Below are 21,229 nucleotides of genomic sequence, written 5' to 3'. Positions count from 1 at the left end.
AGGATTATGCTGCCTCAGTAAACTAGTGCTTATAGGTTCTCCTCTAAGATCCATGACTTCATTAACCCTGGGGTGCTGGCTAGGTTTCCAGTATGAACAATAATTTTGCTCTTGTTGAGCATCTCTGTGGGTGAGATTATATTTTGTCTTTTTAAGCAAGTAGATATTTCAGAAAATGAGAATTACTAAGTGGATTATGTATAGTCTGAAAATTTAAGTTTGTGTCTTTCTCACTTTAATATTTTGTTTAAATTTTAATGTCTTTAGAATTCAAATGTTACAAAAGTATTCAATATCATTGTACATCATGGAATACAATCCAAAACTGAAATTAAGATTATATCTTTCTTTCCTCTAATGGCTACTGACAAGAAAAGGAAAAGCAAATGCTAGCTATGAGGGTTTGAAAAGTGAAACTTCTGTGTATGTCTGATGGGATATGAGTTAGTAGTGTTTCTTTGGAAAGCAATGTGTAGTTTCCTCAGAAATTTCAAACCATGACTTCCATATAGCTTTGGATAAGGAAATGTTTTTAAATCACATGTTTTTCAGCCACAAAGTCAAAAGCCATGTTATTTATAGTGCACATGGATCCCGTGGATTGTTTATAGACCATTTTAGGACTGAGACCCTCTAGTCTGTGTTTTCACAAAGCAGATTCACTTCACACACGTGGGCTTGATAACAGGTTTACACTCTAGTGGTAGCTTCTCCCCTCAGTCTGCTGGAGGATTTTCTCCACACATTCTGAGCTATCCTGTAATGTTGTAATGTTCTCTTTCACATTTCTTTGCTAGAACGTTTGCTGCCTGTGTTCCAGTGTGGAGTTGGGATTTCCTAAGTGTTCAGAGCCATAGCAAAGAAGAATGAAGAGAAGACAAGAAGCTTACATGTCTTGTGTTTAGCTGTAGTGGGGTCGGTGGTCTGTGTAATTTGATTTCTTTTTCAGGCATTCCATCCAGCTTTTTGTCTGTTTCCTTTTGTTATTTATCCACGTTTTAAGTTGTAATCAGGAAGAGAAATGAGACCTTCAGGCTTGTGCTGCCATGTGCAGTTTTCCCTTATGGTATGTGTCTAAGAAGTACATATCCCCTTCCTACAGTGAGGAATTGGGAGAGTTGACATTTGATCCATGAAATTCATTGTTTGCAACACTCTCTGAGGTGTATTTGATTAGACTTGGCATAGTGTTTTTGTACATTCAGCCATGACCGGAATCCACATGGGCCATTAATTTGCACTGATCAGGTGTATGTGAGTCATGGCTGCACAGCTACTTGGCAGAATATAAGGTGGGGAAAGCAACTTTCGTGTTTGCTATTTTGGATTTCCCATATTTTTTATTTTGAATTTGAGCAGCTGCTCTTTCTTCTGAAGGGTGGACAAACACATCTGTCTGAAAAGGCTGCTGGATTGAAACAAGAAAAAGGTTTCTGTTAAAGTTAAATATTTATAAACAGGTTTAACTGCACAGCTTTCTCAGGAATATGTTTTTGGCTAGATTATCCCTTTGACTAAAAGACAGTTTCAGTCAAATTAGTATTCTACTTAATAACCTACTAAGAAGAAAAGAGGATTGTAGAAGTGGTTGTTAAAATAGCATGTGATCTATGAGCAGTGACACCTGGAGTTGACTGCAGAAGAAGAGTGAGTAGATTTAATAAAGAATATTTTCTAGTTCACTTGGTGCTGAAGATATGGCATCCTATCTATAGACCCCCTTGATAAACCCTGTGAGCCAGCAAAATATTTTAAAAACACACAGCAGTCACAGTTAGCATTAATTGAATTATTCATGTTCATTTCCATGCTGTGATAGAGGCATAAATGATGATATCAATAAATACAGGAAATGATTCTATTTGAGTCATTCTCTGAAGATCATGCTGAGAATCTTGTAATAATTTTCTCACCAAGATACTCTTATTTATACATTATATTCTCTGTGCTGGGAAAAGCTGAGATTGATTTTAGTTTAATGGTGAAAGACCACACATTCCTCATCGGTAAAACTTTCTTCTTCATCTCCTTTTTAGTGTCCCCAGGTTCATGCTATAAGATTGAATCACTCATGAGGAAAAATTGATAATTTTGTATCCAAAACTACCTGAAATGCAAAGGGGAAATTAAGGTATTACCTTTTTTTCTGTGAAATAATATTTTCACCAAAGAATATTTAGCATAAACACTTGCTTAATAATCACAAGTAAAGCCATATCATTCAATAACACAGCCTCTTTAAATTGAGATCATTGAAAATGATCAAGGAAATGGATGCTTTGCAAACAGTAAAACACCTGGACAGAAAGCTGAATATTTGCTGCAGTTTAGGTCAATGGCTATCCTTATTCTTGCTGTGATACTGTAGTAGTAAAGAATGGCTTGAAGGCCTTGAGCCTAGACCTGTTGCTCTGTACAGTGTGGCTTACTAACAACCTCACAAGAAAAGGTTGAGCTTGTGATGGATTCTCTCCAACATACTGTGTTTATAACCCTGAAAAAAGGGGGGAATGTTCATTCACAAGAAGGAGTTAGAATGGGATTGTTGATCACATGTGAGTTCTACATCTACTTAAGAAACCACCATACTTTTCTTTGATGCCTTTATCAATTTATATTCCTATCATGAGTGTACAGAAGTTTGTTCCTACCCACATTTGAATGGGACGCTTTTAAATAATAACTTATGTTAACCACATGTGAAGTTCTACTTTTAAACTTTTTCTTTCCTTGTGTCATTTTACTTTATTCATACTATAATTTATCACTTGTAGGTGATACATCCCTTTCTAAATTGTGGCATGTTGAGAAAACAATGTACCATTTTCATTTTTGTGCTAGAGTTAAAGAGAATCACTGTGATAACAGAATATTCTGCTTTGAATATATTTTAATGTTCACATAGAGTTGTATATTAATTTACATATTTAATTTGTGTATATAGTTGCATTATTAATTATTTTTGCTTATACTTTAAGAGTGAGCCTTAGCATTTCTTGGATGACAGATTCCTATAGTTGATTTAACAAAGATTTTCCTGAGTTTCTGTTTTCTTTCAGAATTGAAAAAATATATATTATTTTTAATATCTTATTTTTGTGTTTACATATCAGATAGTGATTTTTTTATGTGTTAGATGGATCCAGAGAGGAAATTATAATGTCTGATTCCAGAAAGTGAAGTGGAACCAATATTGGCCTAGACCCTGAACCTGAATGGTGTTAGAATATCTCTACAATGAATCTGATACCTAGAAATTCCACAAGTAGACTTGTGTTTGTGAAGTCTACTTGATACAGAGTCAGGTTCACTTGTATGGTAGTTGTCTGCCTTCTAGTTTCAAAGCAATAGGCCTAGCATTTCATCATGTCTGGGGAAGCTCAATGTCCTAATTCTCAGTCTTGGAATTTTGGGATACTCTAGAGCCTAGGGCTGTGGAGAGCATCCTGTATTCCTTTTTGTCATTAGGTTGAGCCTGGAGCCTGCATATGTAAAACCAATTTAGAGGCCATACATATCATATCCACTTGGGTAGGTCTACAGGGTCTATTCCAGTGCTAGACAGGTTTATGCTTTGGTTTATGATACTTTATATTTAAGTGCATTAAAATATTCCACAAAATGAAAAGATAAAATATTCTACATTAATATATAAGCTTAGAAAAGTCACAACAGCTATTAGTGACATTATAACTTTTCCTAAAGACAGAAAACATACTTATCAATAAAAACGGGAATGTTATGATGATATGATACAAATGGTTAAACTTAGCAACATTCTTAAGCAACCAGTAATACAATCACAAAAACATATACTCTAATGACCTGAAGAGACTGGATAATTAACTCACAATTTTGAAACATTATATTCATCCACTAGTTTTGCTTTCATTATTTTTCAAATATTAGTTTGCATTTCAGAGCTGCAAAATATATTGTTCATATAGTTTTGTTTCATTAGAGTTTTGGAAGACTAAATGGTGTGGATTATTTTTGTATCATAAATTATTAGAAGACAACAGTAATACAATATTTTAGAGAGTATGTAAGTGGGAATTAACAAATATTTAATCAAGGAAAAAATGATAAAATCTAGTGATTTTATAAAGTGTTTTGAAATGAGTGACAAAAAGCATACCCATCAAAACTCATTGGATATAAGCAAATGTAGTTCAAATAAACAGAATTCAAATGCTTCTATAGACAGTGGCTTAAAAATCTATATTAAGAAGCTGGCGAAACAAAAGCAAAGTGAACCCAAATAGGTGGAGGAGGGAAATAATAAAGATAAGGGCAGAAATCAATGAGGCAAAAGCCGATGGATTTAGTGAAGCCAAAAATGGGTTAGTTGAAAAAGAACCAACAAAATTTACACATCACTCAGAAAAACTGAGCAAACAATAAAGAGGGAAGACAAAAATCAATAATATCATAAATAAAACACCAAGGTTATCACAACAGGGAGAAGGCCTCTAATATCCTTGTAAAAATAGACTTCAAGGGGAGGGTATTTTTAGGTACATTGAGCCACCTTTGTTTATTATAACTTACCTTGTCATATTGTTGGCTTAAGCAACGGAGTTTTTCTTCTTTAGATTATTTTGGAAAGAGCTTATATAGACATTATATTCCAAAGGTTTATTTTCAACCTTCCATTTGTGGACACATTCAAAGTATTTGTAAATTCAGTTATCTCAAGACTTCTAATTTTTTAATTTAAAATATTGGCTAATTTAGAATACCTCTAAAATGTATATCCATCTCATTTTGTTTTTAACCTAAATATTAATTGTATTTACTTACAAAAAAATAACAACACTAAAAGATAATGAACTTTTAGAAGGTCTCATGTAATTGTGGATAGCTACTAAATCTTGTTGTTAAAGCTATATATTTCATCCAAAGTCCTTACATATCCACATTCCTCCTCTTTTTCATTTGTTTGAAACTGTGATCCACTTTTGTGAGTATACTATGGAACTGTGATTAACTTTTGTGGGATAACTATGATTTTACATATTTATTTTGTGTCAGACCAGAATATTATTCCTTAGATAGGCTGTGGTGGAACCTCTAGCCTCCTACCTGAGTGTTTTGCACAGGTCCCATGCTTACTGTTTTGACTTTGATTCACTCTTACTCATTTAACATTAAAATATTAATGAAAAACAGCAGTTTGCAATTCATGGTAAAAATAGCGGATCAATAAAATAATTTTACTTCTACATGTAGAAATCAATCTCTACAGCTCTTTGCTCTTCACTTTGCTCCCCTGCTTTTCCCTCTTCCCCTGTGTCCCTTCTCTCCCTATTTCCCTGCCCCATTCCTTGCACGTGCTCATGGCCAGCCTTTGTTCCTCCCCTCTTCTCTTCTTCTCTCCTAAACCTCACCACGTGGAAAAAAAGAAAGAAGGAAATCAATCAATCAATCAACCAATAAATCACTGCAAGGTAGTATAGCTGCCTTTTCACTCCAAAATCAAGAATTTATTACAGTACAATCAAAAATCATCTCAAGTGTGATATTGTCTTCATTATATATATATATATATTTTTTTTCATCTGTATTTGATATATATATATATATATATATATATATATATATATATATATATATATATATATCAAACTATGGTTCCTCTGGGCCCTACTTGCGTCACCATGCTAACTCATCCTGAAGAATAGAAAACCCAAGAGAGCAAGGCTCTGCTAATTACAAATTGTCTTTTGCTACTTATATTTTATTTTGTTACTTGAGTCACAAATGAATGGATCAATGACTCATGTCTATAGTCATGGTTGCCTTCCCCTTAGGTCAGAGATAGACACACTTTGTAAACACGTGCCAAATGTATCCAAACATGCTGAGCTACACAAATCTGGATTATAACTGAAAATAGAGTCTGTCACTTAATCGTGTTTAAATGTGGAAGTTTGATTTAAATTCTACAACATGCAATGAAGAGTACAAACTTTCACATCTAGGCCATCGGGGATTTAGGAGAAGTCTTTCTTTACTACCTCTGTGCTATTTTCATCTGTATTTGAGCCAGGATTGATAAAGGTACTATAATTTTCTCATGACAGACACTTGTTTATTAATAGTAGTTCTTTCCTTTGCATAAAATTGCTCTATTCTTGTATAAAATGTTATCTGTGGAATTAAGGTTGTTGTTGAATTAAAGATGTGTCATGTTTATATTGAAGTATGTTTGTGGTTAGTATTCTGAAGGCAGCTGAGATCAGAAGTCTGGGAATAATTTCAAAACATAAGTGGCCAAAAAGCTTCTTAGGAAACTTGTTTTGTGATGTTATTATGTGCTATGTGAGGTAACTGGGTAGATATATCCAGGTTCACAGATAGATGATAACAATATTGCAAATAACATTCATTTAATATTGATGTCAATTGTATCTATAATTTTTTTCTCAAATATAGCTACCATAACTTGGGTACTAGTGGTATTATTTTCATCCCTTAGACTTGTAACCTATGACTATGACTGCAAGATTCTCAGGCTTCATATTCGGTAGTCTTAATGATGTCAGTAACCTAATAATTTCAGTATCACTATCAAATCAATTAAAGATCTTATTAAAATGTACAATTCTTATGTAATATTGCACAGGAAGAATCAGGAATTATTTAATAACAAGAGAATGATTTAATATTGAGATTTCTCAGTGGGTGGGAGGGTTGTAGATAATGTGGCAGGGAATCAGAGACAAACTTGGGAGAAAATTGCTTTAGATAAGCCTAAGGAATAAAAGCAATAGCAAATTTCATTTGAGCATGGCCGCACAAGAGAATCACTTGGGGAGCTGTTAAAACACATGTGAGTCTTGGCTGTACCCCAGACTCATTAAGTCTGGGTCCTGCCCATTAGTGCTTTTAAAGTGTTCCCAAGACAACATTAATGAGAAGCTAGGTTTTTCACTGGCATAAAACTCTGCCTTTCAGGGAAAATCTGTTATAAAATGTGACTCATTCTTAAACTAAGTGAGCACCTCTGATCTTTTTTTATGTCACAGCATATCCTTTAATGACTATAGAAAGCTCCTGTCATTGACAACAATCAAATTATATTCCACTCACATGTTTATGACTTGGGCTATGAGGCTCCTTGCACAAAATCTTGGGCTATGGAATAAAGCCAGTTTTGAGAAACAATAATATCCAAATTTTTTTAATGTTACTTATGGTCTTACGTGCCATGGGAAATTCTCAGAATATTATATGTGGAATACATTTAATTGATTTATTTTTTATTCTACAACATAAAACTGATGTTAGTTGATCTATGCAAACCTTTCTTGATGCCTCATTAGTCCTCACTAATCATTGTATAACATTTTATAAATTTCCTGTAATGTGCAATGTACTACTGTCTCTTTAGTCTATGCTTCTCTCCCGATACTCAGGAATCTTGTAGCTTAAAGTGCCTATATTAAAAAACAAACAAACAAACAAACAAAACCAGAAATAACACAAGTAAATAGCTGAAGGGTCCAACCAAAAATGAACCATCCCGAATACAATAGTTATCAAGAAATAATAAAAATAAGAGCAGAAATTAGCAAATATAAGACAAAGAGAACAATGGAAAGAATCCATTCATCCAAGCGATGGTTATATGAGAAAAATGAACCAAGTTGGCAGAACCATGGCCTAAAGGATTAAAGGATATAACACATATTAACAGAATCAGAAACTGAAAAGGAATTATTATGACAGACACCATTCTATAAAAACGTATACTCCATTTAGTTGGAAAAATTTAATCAAAAGGTGAATTTTCAAAGTTATCTAAACCACTAGAACTAAACCCAGATGAGATCATAATCAAATCTTAATACTTCCTAACCCAAAGTCTATCTCCAACTGGTAAGTGCTGAAATGAATAATTAGTGTTATCCAAGGAAGTCTCACTGGGTATACAAACCACTCTTAAAGCCAGACCTCATTGCCAGAAGTAGATCAGTGGATGACAAACACACACACAGCACAGAGCAGTTTTGAGGGTTTTAAGTTTACTTTTTCTCATTATGCTTTGTCTAGACATTTTTTATGACTCTGCAAGTCTTTTGCTTATAGGCTATGTTTTCCAATTTTTTTTGGTTCTTTTTTTTTTTTTTTTTCCGGAGCTGGGGACCGAACCCAGGGCCTTGCGCTTCCTAGGTAAGCGCTCTACCACTGAGCTAAATCCCCAGCCCTATGTTTTCCAATCTTACATTATTACAGGACATCTGTGTTTGAGAATGTGTGTGTGTGTGTGTGTGTGTGTGTGTGTGTGTGTGTGTGTGTGTGTGCTTATGTGTGTGTGTGTATATGTGTGGGGGGGGGGCGGGCATGTGCGGGAACACACACACACACGTACTCATTAAAGATTTATTTTGCATTCTGCTCTATAATATTCCTTCTAATATTTTGACCCTTAATACTTATTCTTGTTTTCATTTTTTCATTATACTTGTATGGTAGTCTTATTCTACCCAGCTCCCCTTCCCCTTCATCCTAATCTCCTTTGATTTTCAGGCCTCTTTCTGCAATTTCCACAGTAACAATTATCCATTTGATTCTTTTTCAATTTGCTGCTTTTATGATGACTTTTATGGTTTCATTTGCTTTTTCTGTTTCCTAGTATTTTATTTCCCTCTAATCATTCCCATATCTTGTGTGAAATTTTATATCTCTGTCTTGTAATATTGGTAGGCATGATTGCTCTGTTAGGTTATATTGTGTTATATTTAAAAAGGCATCATTTGTTTTCCTTCAGACAGTTGGTATTTTATAAATACATGAAATTTGGAATTTCCCAAGTTGTTCAGCAATCTGGGTAAATTTTTCTATTTGTTCTTGTCGCCTTTTAACACACACACACACACACACACACACACACACACACACACACACACACACAAATGGAGCCCCAAGTGAAGAAACAGAAACTAGAATTCAGTACATTTACCTAAACTATTAGGGAGTTCATTTTTCTATTGCTTCCATACCAAAAATAAATTGATTAATTTAATTATTTAGTTAATCTATTAATTTACAACACATGCCTAAAATACTACTTTGGAGCCTCCACCTGTCATGTTTCCTTTAGAGAAAGAGTGCGATAGCTATTCCAGGTTATATTATATTTCAACTCTTATATTCTTTCCACATTAGATGCCTCCCTGTACTGATTAGATTCTGTGATTTGGACACAAGCTAGAGACATGTGGGAAAAGGGAACCTCCACTGAGTAGTTGTTTGTATGAGTTTGTTAAAAAGGCAAATCTGTGGGACATCTACTTAATTTATAACTTGTGTGTGAAGGCCCAGCACTCTTCAGAAGGTGGTCTTTGTTTATATTAGTAAGCATGCTAAGCAAGATAGGGGGAGCAGGCCATTAAGGAGACTTCTACGTGGTCCTTTTTTAGTTCCTTCCTCCAAACTAATTCCAAGCTTGAATTTCTGGTTTGGCGTCCCTTCATAATTAGTTCCTATAAGATAGTTATAAGTAAATCTTTTCTTCCTCAAGTACTTTTGTGGGAACATTTTGCTAATTAAGGTTGAAGTTTATTATTGACCAGATAGCTTTCTGGGTCTCCCCATAATGGAAGACTCCCTTCATAAGCAGGATTTCACCCCTGACCTTGTCTGGGGAATTCAAAATGCAACATGCGTCTATCTGAGAAATGCCACATAGCGCTAGTAAGATTACAGGGTCAACTATCCCCTGAGATTCCAGAAAAGTTTGCCCACGTTAATGAAGCATTTTGGTACCCTAAGCCTTCAGCAAATGACCTTTGCTCATCAAAAATGTTCCTACCTCAGTCAATCAAATTATATAAGCCTTGAATCACCCCAATTAAACTTGACTCTCCACAGCTGGTCCCCATGTGATCCTTCACTATAGATACCCATTGGCTTCTGAACACCCCCCGCTTGTGTTAGTGGTCTATGCTGCCATTGCCCTCGTAAATCAATATCTTCCAAGAATCAATGAGGGCAGAGAAAGCCACATAGTTTGTGATCATGTTGTTTATCACAGCAATATTATACACACTAGGACAGTTCCTTATTCTGTACATTTTTAAAAAGGCTAATTCTCTAGGCTCTCTCAACTCTAAAGGTCACCACATATTCCCCAGAATTTATATCTTTTATTAGAAATAATAACGGAATATTTTGGAAAGTATAAGTATTTTGTACATATATTCTTTTAAAGCTGTATTTGATCTTTTGAAGCCTTTTTATTCTCTTATCTATATCATTTTTAAATATTTTACTCACTATTTCTTATAGATGCAATATGAACAAACTGATAATTGTATACTTTATGACCATTACTTAGTTCTAATAAAATATTTTTTATATTATCTTTATATGGATCATACAAATACCAAAGAAAAGTACTGAAATTTGTGGTTAATTCTCTACTTAAAGTCAATAAAGGGAAAAATGAACAATTCTGTTTCACAGAGGAAGAATTGAGAGAATATTGAAATTGCACGCTATGGTTCAAATTAGGCTAACACTATGAATAATTGAGTATATCCTTGATAAAAAAGAGCACATGCTGGAGCTAACAGAAATATTGTTCTAGATTAATATTCATTGCTCACATAAATAGCATATTTTCTTATGGAAAATATTTGTCTTGGAAACATTACATATAAAATTATGATTTTTATGATTTCAAAAGTTTAACTCAGAAATTATACTAATGGCTATTTGCTAAATATTACATAAGCAAGACAAATCTGAGTAAATTGAATTTTACATATATTTAAATTAATTCAATTTTTGATATTTTTAATTCAGGCAAGTTCATTATTCTGCTGAAACCATGTCTCAATTTTTGATGATAATCAAAACAAAGTGCATTTTGGCTTTTCTTCAGCCATCTTCACTGAAGGTATGCTGATATCATGGTCTTTTTATTTTGTTTGATTTTCACTGAAAAGAATCATCACTAAACTTTTTTTTGTTTTTTTGTGATATGTGTTTGATTTTCTGTGTGTTCTATTATTCAATTTACCTTTTTTACCACTCTCTCTACCTGCTCTCAAAGCACATATAAAATTCCGTCACAAGTTTTATTTTTTAAATCTCACTCCTTTTGTTTACATTTTTGGAATACTAGGAATATATGACTGTATTGATTGCCTTTGATGTTCAAGGATAGGCTTATATTTATTTTCACTTTATTCTTATCCTCCCACACACGTTTTCTTAACTTTATTACTTTGGGATGGATATCACCGAAGATTCCTATGAGTTGAGTTTACATTTATTTACTTCAAATAGCCTTTTCTGGGTATAAAGCTTATTTTCCTATATTTCCTCATAGATACCACCTTCATCATCAAATATAATTAAATGAATATGTTTCAAATTTTGCTTTCCACTTTCCAAGATGTTTAAGGAATTGTCATTTTGAATGTTTTGTACTCAGTAATTGTATTCGTTATCTTTTAATATCTAAATATATAGTGCAGTAATAATGTAAGTTGTGGACAAATTCCTTTAATATGAGCATTTTTATGTGTTGAAATTAAGGAAATGTATCCATCCTAAATAGCTTTAGTTTTTTCAAAACCTACTTTTAATGATGGTTCTTAAATGCTTTAACCTCCCTTCTAGCCCATCACCCACCAGAGGTAGTGGAGAAGAAGGGATACATGCAAATGGGCCTGTTTAGAAGTGGTTCTTTGGAGGAAATCCTATCTGTGTTGTCAGGAGATCCGCAGTTCAGCTCACAGGTTAGCAGTGGCAGCTCAAACCACTGAAAAATACTTCATGAATATACGAGCAGTCCAATTTTACAAGTCAGGATAGTAGAAGCCGTGGTACTACCTAGCAGGAACAGCCAGGCCTCAGCCGAATTGGAGTGAGTCTGCAAGAGGCTTTCAGACCAACAGGCATACCAGAAGTCCTTGGCTGTGCCTCTCTCAAGGAAGCAAAAATCAGTGTAGTTGTAAGACCAAGAAGAATTGCACAGCCAGAGCTACCATCAAGTCCCTCTCATAGTCTGTTGATTCCTATTAACACTGCCTCTAAATAACACATATCTTCCATGGGTCGTGCCTCACCATATGTCTTGCCTCAGCAAAGGAGTCTGATTTAGCAAAATTCCATGTGAGTCTGTAACAGCTGCCTGACATCACTCTGCCAATCAGCCCAAGTGCAGAGAAGTGGCAAGAAGCCACAGCACACCAACAGGATTTTTCTGGTGTTTTTCTCTCTATGGAGTCTTGACAAATGGAGCTAAACTACTCAATGTAAGGCAGACTGATACATGTGTGACATTAGCAAAGAATTTTTCATCATATATTTTTTCATGTGCTCGTTTCAGCAGAACATCCTATCACTGCTTCAGTAAAATATTCCTTCACGAGTCTGCCTTAGACTTTCATCTGTGTCCATTTCTGTGACATGCTCCTTCATGAGATTGTCTGAGTGAAGCATCCTTTTACCTGTGTCCTCTTCAGGAAAACACTCCTTAACATATCCATTCCAGCAAAAAACCAACTAACACAAGTGACTTTAAAGAATCCTTAAGTTTCAACTTCAATCATATCTGAGTAGTTTTTGAAAACTCAATCTTTATTGTAAAACTATGGTATTTACTTTCCAAGCTAATAATCTCATCTTTTATAAACTTAACATGTACTGGAGGTACACGTTAACTTAGGCTTGATTTGTATTTCACATTTATATAGTGAAATCTCCTATGAGTCCCCAACACATTTACAGCAGAGCACTGTAGGATCTTGACTCAGTGAGAGAAGATGCACCTAACCCTCAAGAAACTTGAGGATCCAAGGAGTTGGGGGTGCTGGTAGGGTGAAGGTGGGAGGGTGGGGACATTCTGTTGCAGACAGGGCAGGGATAGGAAGTATGGAATGTGGAACACTCAGAGGATACACCAGGAGTGGGATAAAGACTGGCCTAAACAACCAACAGATTGGGAAAAGATCATCCTGAGTGAGGTAACCCAATCACAGAGAAACACACATGGTATGTATTCATTGATAAGTGGCTATTAGCCCAAATGCTTGAATTACCCTAGATGTACAAAACACATGAAACTCAAGATGGATGATCAAAATTTGAATGCTTCACTCCTTCTTTAAAAGGGGAACAAGAATACCCTTGGCAGGGAATAGAGAGGCAAAGATTAAAACAGACACAGAAGGAACACCCATTCAGAGCCTGTCCCACATGTGACCCATACATATACAGCCATCCAATTAGACAAAATGGATGAAGCAAAGAAGTACAGGCCGACAGGAGCCGGATGAACATCTCTCCTGAGAGACACAGCCAGAATACAGCAAATACAGAGGCGAATGCCAGCAGCAAACCACTGAACTGAGAATAAGACCCCCGTTGAAGGAATCACAGAAAGAACTGGAAGAGCTCGAAGGGGCTTGAGACACTTTATGAACAGCAATGCCAACCAACCAGAGCTATTCCAGGGACTAAGCCACTACCCAAAGACTATACATGGACTGACCGTGGGTTCCAACTGCATAGGTAGCAATGAATAGCCTAGTAAGAGCACCAGTGGAAGGGGAAGCCCTGGGTCCTGCCAAGACTGAATCCCCAGTGAATGGGATTGTTGGTGGGAGGACGGTAATGGGGGGAGGATGGGGAGGGGAACACGCATATAGAAGGGGAGGGAAAGGGTTTAGGGGGATGTTGGCCTGGAAACCAGGAAAGGGAACAACAATTGTAATGTAAATAAGAAATACCCAATTTAATAAAGATGGAAGAAAAAAAAGACTGGCTTTAAAAAGAAGATTAAGGAATAAAACAAAAGAAAAGAAAATTTAAGAAAACTAAAATTTTCATATTTGGTGGTCCATGCATAAGGTGTTAGTTTAATGAAACAAAATGTCCTTTAAACACTAGTGAGGCACAAGGAGCTGACCCAGTCCCACAGCTCTGTGCAACCTAATGCCATGGGGGAGAGAGCTGGAATCTCAGAAGTGTGGGCAATCCTGAGAGCTCAATGGAGACCACCATTTCTCCTCATATCCTGCCCCAAGAAGAACCCACCTGGAGCCTTCTGGACACAGGACTGAGGAGCAGTTTGGGACAGGATCCTTCCAGTCTCTGCCTTCGTCCAGAGCTGAAAGCCAATCACTAGCAGTGTTGACATACCTGAGATCAGAGGTAAGATCACTACTTGTGCTCCGAGGGACCCACCTGGAGCCCTCAAACACAGGAAGCTAGGAACAGTCTGGGACAGGCTCCTTCCGGTTTCCATTTGCACCTGGAGCTGGCCTGGTCTCACAGCCCTCTGCACCCAAATCCTGTGGGAGAAAGAGGTGAATTCTCTGAAGTGCTGGTAGTACTGAGAGCTCTGCTCAAATTCCTAGCCCAAGAGGAGCCTTCCTGGAGAACTCTGGACACAGGAACCGAGGAGCAGTCTAGCACAGGATCCTTCCAATTTCCACCTGTGCCCTGAGCTGATCCTTGTAACACAGATCTCTGTACCCAGAACCTGGTGGGAGAAAGCCAGTCTCCAGGAGTGCTGACACACAGGCTTACAGGAGAATCAAGCCACTGTCAGAGACAGCAAGGCCAGCTAACCCCAGAGACAGCCACGTTAGCTAGAGGCAAGGGCAAGAAATTAAGCAACAGCAACCAAGGCCACTTGGCATTATCAGAACCCAGTTCCCCCACCACAGCAAGCATGGATACCCCATAACACTGGAAGCAAAATTTTGATTTAAAATCACAACTCATGAGGGTGTTAGATGATTGTAAGAGGGACATAAATTACTCCCTCAAAGAAATATAGGAGAATACAGGTAAACAGGTAGAAGTCTTTAAAGAGGAAACACAAAAATCCCCTAAAGAATTACAGGAAAGTACATCCAAACAGGTGAAGGAATTGAACAAAACCAACCAGTGTCTAAAAATGGAAATAGAAACAAACCTAGGAAAGAGATCAGGAGTCATAGACACAAGCATTGCCAGCAGAACAAAAAACTTGGAAGAGAGAATCTCAGGGGCAGAAGATACCATAGGAAACATTGACACAACCATCAAAGAAAATGCAAAACGCATAAAGCTCCTAATGCAAAATATCCAGGAAATCTAGGACACAATGAGATCAAACCGAAGAATAATAGGTATAGAAGAGAGCAAAGATTCCCAATTTAAAGGTCCAGTAAAGGACTTCAACAAAATTAGAGAAGAAAACTTCCCTAATCTAAAGAGAAAGATGCCCATAAACATACATGAAGTCTACAGAACTTTCAAGTCTATAAAGAAAGAAATTGAATATGTCACAAGATGGAAAGATCTCCCCTGCTCATGGATTGGTAGGGTTAATATTGTAAAAATGGCCATCTTTCCATAAGCAATCTACAGATTCAATAAAATCCCCACAAAATTCCAACTCAATGGTTTGCTAATTCATTCAGAATAACAAAAAACCCAGTATAGTGAAAACTATCTTCAAAAATAAAAGGACTTCTGGTAGAATCACCTTCTATGACCTCAAGCTGTATTACAGAACAATAGTGATAAAAAGTGTATGGTATTGTTTCAGAAATAGGGAGGTAGACCAATAGAGTAGTATTAAAGATGCCAAAATGAAACCACATACCTATGGTAACTTGTCTTTGACAAAAGAGCTAAAATCATTCACTGTAAGAGAGAGAGCATTTTCAACAAATGCTGCTGGTTCAAGTGGAGGTCAATATGTAGATATCAGGGTGGCAATTAGTGAAGGGTTGGATGTAGGAATGCACTCATAGAAGAAGTGAGAGGGGGATAGGATAGGAGGTTGATGTACTGGGAAACAAAAAAGGGGGATAATATTTGAAATGTAAATAAAAATATCCAATAAAGATGAATGCAAATTGATCCCTTTTTATCACCCTGTACAAAGCTTAAGTCCTAGTGGATCAAGGACCTCCATAAGAACCCAAACACACTCAAACTAAGAGAAGAAAAAATGGGGAAGGGCCTCGAACACATGGGCACTGGGTAAATTTTCCTTAACAAATCATCAATGGCTTATGCTCTAAGATCAAGAACTGACAAATGGAACCTGAAAAAACTGCAAAGCTTCTGTAAGGCAAAGGACCCTGTCAATAGGACAAAACAGTACCCAACATATTGTGAATAGATCTTTATCAATCCTGCAGCGGATAGAGGGCTACTATTCAATATATACAAAGAACTAAAGAAGTTAGACTGTAGAGAGCCAAATAACCTTATTGCAAATGGGGTACAGAGCTAAACAAAGAATTCTTAGCTGAGGTTATTTTGATTTGCATTTCCCTGATGAAGAAAAACATAATTCCTTTTCTAAACCAAGAACATGCTTACCAGAGCTAGTAATGGCCTTGGGCCAGAGCCGTGAGGTGCTGCAGATTTGTATCAAAAGTACTCACACTTGCCACCCTAAGTGAATATGGTTATCAGTCATAGATATGTGATCTTAGTCTATGGCACTCTTGAGATATCCTGTGATCCCCTCATGCAAAATTGTTTGATTAGACTCCCTTTGGTTTTTTCCCATTATATGATAGTTTCTGCTGACTTTGTCCAATTTTCCATCTGGAAATAGTGTACAAGATACTTTGATTCTTAATAATCTTGTTTTTCATAGACAAAGCTCATTCAATACATCCTGAGCCTACCTGTTCTCTCTGTTTATCCCTGATAAACATTTATTTTGAATAAATATTAGAATGGAGAATCATGGATTATCCCTGCCATCTGCTTAATTCAAAATTCTAAATAGTTGTTTAAAATTGTGAATGTTATGCTCATGCTATAAATGTTATCACAGTGGTCTGGGGCGATATCTGAGTTAGTAATGTACTTGGTTATGCAGACATGAGAACTTGAGTTATTTTCCAGAGTGATGAACAAAAGCCATAGATAGAGGTACCTCTTTGTAATCCCAGATGTACATAGGTAGCAACACGTGGGTCCCTTAGGTTTGTGGACCAGCCATCCTAGCCTTCAGGGGAAACTACAAGACAGTGAGTCCCTTTCTTAAAAAATATTACTTTTTTCACACTTATATATTGATTAGCATTTAAATGTTGCTCTATACTTTATTTAGCTGTTCTATTATTATGTCTTTTGATGCTTTCCCATGCTTGTGTCATCTCACAATCGTGTTGGATATTAGAATAGTCTTTTAATAAAATGACTTTGTTTCTAGACATTTAAAGAAAGAAAAATTGTACTTATAGTACTATAAATGGTTTTATTAAAACATCACCTGGGGTTGGGGATTTAGCTCAGTGGTAGAGCGCTTGCCTAGCAACTGCAAGGCCCTGGGTTTAGTCCCCAGCTCCGAAAAAAAAAGAAAAAAGAAAAAAAAAGAAAAAAAAAGAAAAAAGATAAAACATCACCTGGTGGCAAAGGGAGATGGAAACTGATATTCATGTTTTTGCATGGTAAAATGCTCTTAAAGAAGGTACATAAGTTGGATCCCACTCCGGTGTGTCTAAAAATATCTAACTGAAGATAATTATACTAATACTATGCTATAAAGGATTTCACATATTGTAATGTATTTTCTAATGTTGAAACTGTGTTTCTGTTTATTTTCTTGAATAGTCTTTACTTTATTTAGAAAACTACATAGTACTTGAGATATAAGTGTTCTCTAGAAACTTTATGTTTCATTGATCCTTGTTAGCAAATAATATTAATGACTTGATCCCCAAAAATTGATAGACTATGTGACTACCTTAGAATAATAAAGAAGAATAGTGCATAAGGCCTTATAATATTAAAAATCACCCAGTATAACTTTATTATTTTGGTTATTTTTGAGAGTATAATACAATTACATAATTTCCAGCTTCTCTTTGCTAACAATAAACCTTCCCATATGCCACCCTGTATTGTCTTACAAATTTTGACCTCTATTTTCATTGCTGATATATACATCACATATATATGTAAATATATAAATACCCTGCTCAGTATGCATGTTTTTCAGGGCAGAAGATTAGGTGTTTGTGTGCTCCTCCATGGAGAAGACTATTTCTTATCTTCTGAACAACCCTTCATTGTCTGTAGTTCTATGAAAAGAATTGAATCTACTGGGCTTCACATGCTATCCTTCTCGCTGCCCATGTTAGCATGACTATTGTGGTTAATATTGCTTACTTCATATTTACAAAGTCACATTAGTGAGATTTCATGAGTGTAGCTTCTGACATTACTAGGAGTAATGAACACAAAAATTCCTGTATCACTGGACTCTTAGACTCTTTAGGCACTCTCATTTTCAATGATTCCTGAACCTTAGAGTCAGGACATGTCATATAGTTGTTTGGAATCATTCTATTTCTATATCTGAGGATCATTATTCAATTTCTGTAAGTTTCTGAAGACATGTGTATACACACACACACACACACATGTGCACACACTTACACATTAGGTATTAATTAGGGTTTGGATTATACAATAGGTAGATGCACGGTCAAGGAGAAAGAGGAACAGTCCTCCATTATTGGTAGAATTGCAAGCTGGTAAAACCACTCTGGAAATCAGTCTGGAGATTGCTTAGAAAATTGGAAATACTACTACCTGAGGACCCAGCTATACCAGTCCTGGGCATATACCCGAAAGACGCTCCAACATACAACAAAGGCACATGTTCCACTATGTTCATAGCAGCCTTGCATATAATAGCCAGAAGCTGGAAAAACAAAACAAAAGAGATGTCCTTCAACAAGAATGGCTACAGAAAATGTGGTACATTTGCACAATGGAGTACTATTCTGCTGTTAAAAAATGACTTATGAAATTCTTAGACAAATGGATGCAACTAGAAAATATCATCCTGAATGAGGTAACCCAGTCACAAAAGAATTCACTAGTAAGTGGGTATTAGTCCAAAAGCTCAGAATACCCATGATACAATTCACAGACCCCATGAATTTCAAGAAGAAGGAAGACCGAAGTGTGGATGTTTCAGTCCTTCTTAGAAGGAGAAACAAAATACTCACCACAGGAAATATGGAGACAAAGTGTGGAACAGAGACTGAAGGAAAGGTCACCAAGTGACTTCCCACCTGGGGATCCAAACCCAGATACTATTGAGAATGCAACGAAGTGCATGCTGACAGGAGCCTGATTGATATAGCTGTCTCCTGAGAGGCTCTGCTAGAACCTGGCAAATACAGATGGGGATGCTCGCAGTCAATCATTGAACTGAGAATCAGGTCCCTAATGGAGGAGTTAGAGAAAGGACTGAAGCAGCTGAGGAGGGTTACAACCCCATAGGAAGAACAACAATATCAACCAACCAGATCCTCCAGAGGTCCTAGGTTTTAAACCATCAAACAAAGAGTTCACATGAAGCCATCCATGGCTCCAGCCTCATATGTAGCAGAGGATAGGCATCAGTGGGACGAGAGGCCCTTGGTCCTGGGAAGGCTCAATGCCCCAGTGTAGGGGAATGCCAGGGCAAGAAGGCAGGAGGGAGTGATTGGGTGAGTGGTAGAGCACCCTCATAGAAGCAGGGGTAGGATCAGATATGGGATTTCCGGAGGGGAAATAGGGAAACGGGATAACATTTGAAAAGTAAATAAAGAAAATGTCCAGTAAAAGGAAAGAAAAAAAAGAGTGTCACAACAAATAAATTCTCATCCGTTTTGTCCAAATACTTAGTATCAGTGGTTGTTGGGACTTGAAATGATAAGTCATTGGCGCTGAGTTTGAAACTATAAGAGTTCTCTGGTTCTGATAATTTCTTTCATCCGGTGATAGGTTCACTTAATAAAGACAAATGAGAATAGATTTCTGGTATGTGTTACCGTCCCATTACTTTGTTTCACACTGTGTAAAAGCAACATTTCTGTCCTATGAAATTTTACATTATAAATGAATTATGGGTAGGTGGGAGAGCATTTTCGTAGAAGCAGGATTGGGGGGAATGGGATAGAGGCTTTGCAAAGGGGAAACCGGGAAAGGTGATAATATTTGAAATTCAAATAAAGTATCCAATTTAAAAAATAAATTTAAATAGATGTAGTTATAGGTAAAATGAATTAGCATTACTCACGATAAACACAATAAACTCATTAATACATGATTGCTTTTTGGAAATATATATTTCATTTTTCTCTTTGTACTTATTTCACAGAAAGTCTCACTAGCTCACGTGTTCTACAACTTACTGTTTTATAGAGTCTGGCCTTAAATTCACTATAATTCTCATCTATCAGCTTCTGGATTCTCAGGATTAAAGGTGTGCATCATTTCTAATCAAATATTCCCCTAATTCCCTGAGAGCTAGGTTTTTTTGTTTAGACAGAACCTGGAGAAAAAATACACAAAAAATGTTCTTTCTATTTTAAATGTTATTCTTGGTTTAAACTCTTAAAGATAATTGTGGATTCTTTGGTTACTTTTCTGTAAACTTTCTGTGAATTTTAAAAGAAGTCATCAATCTTTTACAATTAGAGATGCAATCTAAAGCACCATAGCTCTATAAAACTAATTTGCCTGCACTCTGTGAATGTGTCTCAGTGGTTAGGAGAACTTGTATCTCCTCCGGATGATTAGAGTTTCTTTGCTAACATCCAAGTAGGATACTTCACTACCACATGTAAGCATAGCTCTTTCAACATCATCTTTTACTTCCATAGACAACTGTCCTGATTTGTGCGTAGCACACACAGACATACACATATAAGTAAATTAAAAGTAAAATAGACCTTTAAGATGACTGGCTTTTAAATGTGCACAGCCAGTTGATTCCTGAAAAATCAGCATCTGTGTCTTATATTAGGTTCAATTGATGTAGCAACAAATTCTAAATAAAAATGTGAACCCATTATTGAGAAAATTGATTTGAATGGAATTCTCTTTCTTCTTTCCATACCTGGACCTATGCAGTGAATATTTAAACAAAAAAGAAAATGAAACTGCAGAAATCCATTATAGAGTAGTTTTTCTTTGATGTCAGCTGTTCTTACAACAGCTATGAGGTGTGAGCAAAAGCCACTTCCAAAATGTAGACAACTACTTATAAATGCTGTGTTGGCTGTATTGTGAAATCAGTTAATGTGTAAGGGATTCAAATACTTGCACCAGGAAGGAAAGCCACTTTCTTATTTTTTTTTTCAGTTAGAACAATTTGTTTTTGTTAAAAACGGACAATGCAAGTAAAACAGAGAAAAGGCCTATGACCACTGCTCATAGCAAAATGCTTCTGTAACCATGGAAGAAA

General features: G+C 36.1%; 1 long non-coding RNA gene across 8 annotated transcripts in view; it reads right to left on the bottom strand.

Moving 5' to 3' along the window:
- The window catches only part of LOC134481503 (uncharacterized), a 133,104-nt gene that overhangs the window by 31,720 nt on the left and 80,155 nt on the right, over positions 1 to 21,229 (bottom strand). The window contains exons 4-5 of one of the 8 annotated variants that reach the window (XR_015636353.1): positions 18,580 to 18,691; positions 1,321 to 1,408 (exon numbers count right to left, since the gene is read on the bottom strand). The exons of 6 other annotated variants lie outside the window; for them this stretch is intronic. This is a non-coding gene — a long non-coding RNA (uncharacterized LOC134481503). Of the gene's footprint in view, positions 1 to 1,320; positions 1,409 to 18,579; positions 18,692 to 21,229 lie in introns of those variants that run through there. One more of the 8 variants, XR_015636351.1, reaches the window with a different exon arrangement.

The sequence above is a fragment of the Rattus norvegicus genome, chromosome 13, assembly GCF_021556685.1.
Source record: "Rattus norvegicus strain SHRSP/BbbUtx chromosome 13, alternate assembly SHRSP_T2T, whole genome shotgun sequence".
NCBI classification, from domain to species: Eukaryota; Metazoa; Chordata; class Mammalia; order Rodentia; family Muridae; genus Rattus; species Rattus norvegicus.
This window is presented reverse-complemented; position numbering and strand designations above follow the sequence as displayed.